General features: G+C 18.6%; 1 protein-coding gene across 3 annotated transcripts in view; it reads left to right on the top strand.

Moving 5' to 3' along the window:
• LOC102675613 (retinol dehydrogenase 12-like) overlaps positions 1-2,392 on the top strand; it is a 25,546-nt gene that overhangs the window by 11,352 nt on the left and 11,802 nt on the right. The gene's annotated exons all lie outside the window — the stretch shown is intronic.

Below are 2,392 nucleotides of genomic sequence, written 5' to 3' on the forward strand. Positions count from 1 at the left end.
TATTTACTTACATTATATTTACTGCAGTAAAGTAGTATAAATAAGAATATATTAATGATAAATCAAATAATTTTGAAAGTCCAATAAAATTTGTTTTTTCGTAAAAAGTTTTTGTACAGCCATCTTGTTTTTCCATATGATTATATTATTATATAACATGTACGATGCAACAAGTTGCATAATTCATACTTGTGTGTTTCATCCATTCTTTGTTATTTACGTAAAAAAATAAAAAAATTTAATAAAATATTTATGTATAAATTTCCTTTTTTTCTTTATACTTATCTGTGAATCCAATGTTAATAATTAAATAAAATAAAAAACAGAAATATATAATATAAATTAAATTATATATAATATTGAATAAAATTATATTTGTATATAATTTTAAATTATATTTGAGAAGAGTTCGAATACATTTTGAAAGATTTAAAATTTCGATCTGTATCCATGAATTTATGTTTAAAATTTACGATATAACGATTAAAATTACGATATATAACGATTTAAAGGAGAAATACTAATATATGATATTTTGAGTTTGATATATTTTAATTTATATATTTTAATTTAGGTTTACGAAATAGTTTCTAATTAAAATAATAAAATACTGTAAAAAATATAATAAGTATTTAAATAATTCTTTATGTTATATATTTTTATATATTAGTTTTTTGCATTAAATCAAGTAGAAATTCAAAATATAAATATCATTATTGTTAATCTATTTTAATAAAATAATATAAATTGCGCTTTATAAAATCTTAACTCCAACCTGTTCCTAGCTATGGTATATAATAATAAAATTACAAAGTATCCTGAAATTCTATTATAAGACAATCAAAAGCAAAATTCATATATATATTATATAATGTATAATATAAATATTAATATATATATATGTTATAAAATAATATATGAATATGTTAAAGTTTAGGTTATTATTAAATTCACAAAGTTCTGATTTTGAAGGTTGATTTCTTAGATCTAAGTTTTCTACAATTCTGAAGTTCAAAAAGTTATGAAGATGAATATTGAGAAGATTCTGAGGTTCTAAAAGTTCTTTCAAAATGCTCGTATATTCTTTAAAGATTTCTTTATGATCATCTAATGAGATCGGTAAAGTACATAAGCGACCAATAGCACCGTGGTTGAGCGACATCCCTATAATCTAAAAAAAATTCCTAGAATGAAATTGAGAGTCTACGTTATCCACAAAGTCCACTGTTCCCAAGACATTGATGAGTGTGCAATAATTCTTCTCAAGGATGATGCTAATTATCATTCAGACTGGTATGATTGGAAAATGAGTCTTAAGTCTCAAGACTACATTCACATTTTAGTCAAAGATTTTCTAACAAATATACAATTTTATAAATATATAATTATATAAATATACAATATTACAAATGAACTGGAAAAAATATAAAAATATACAATTTTAAGAGTCCTTTTTCTTTTAAAAACAGCATTATTTTCATAGCATTATTTTCACAGCATCAGTGTACTATTTATTTAATATCTGAATATAAGATTTAATTTATAATTGAAAGTTTTATATTAAAACCAAATTACTTATTAGTTTATTGATGTTATAATATCAATATGAATTTGTAAATTAAGCATTCTCTCATTGATTTCGATTTTTAAATATTTTGTTATATTAACATTTTAACAACTTTTTCTTCTCATGAAAATGTTAGATTTTCTTAGTTTCCAAGATAAAAAATTGTCGTTATATAATATATAATATATAGATGCATATGTTTTGTAGTAATAGATATATATATATTTGAGTACTAGTATATAATGTATAGTATTGTGTTCAAACATATACATCTATTTATCTTATCTGAAACAAAACATTATTTATATTATGAGACTATCAATTTCTAAAGAAAGAAATAAAAATATAATATATGGATAATTTACTTATGAATATATTTTTTTATATATTTATTTACAATATTTATATAATTTTACTTTTGAACAAAATATAAGTTAAATAAATATATTTATTGAAAATACTTCAACAAAAAAAGAGAAAAAAAATTAATATATTTTGATTTTAAATTTTATTGTTTCACAATCAAATTTGCATTCTAATGCAAAGATTCATAAGAAAAGAGATGAACTAGAAATAATTATAAATTATGTACTCATACATATACACTTATTAATTTTATAAATTTGAAAACATTAATTTTCGATTCATTTTTATTAAAATTTCGTTTTATTATTTGATTAACTTTAAGAAGTAGAATAAATTACTTTAGAATAATTTTAAAAGTTATAAATATCAAATTATATTTATAAATATATATATTTATAAATATATATATATATATAGATAATATAAATATAATATAATATATTTTTATGATTATATTTT

This window comes from Apis dorsata, unplaced genomic scaffold (assembly GCF_000469605.1).
Source record: "Apis dorsata unplaced genomic scaffold, Apis dorsata 1.3 scaffold_713, whole genome shotgun sequence".
Lineage (NCBI taxonomy): Eukaryota > Metazoa > Arthropoda > Insecta > Hymenoptera > Apidae > Apis > Apis dorsata.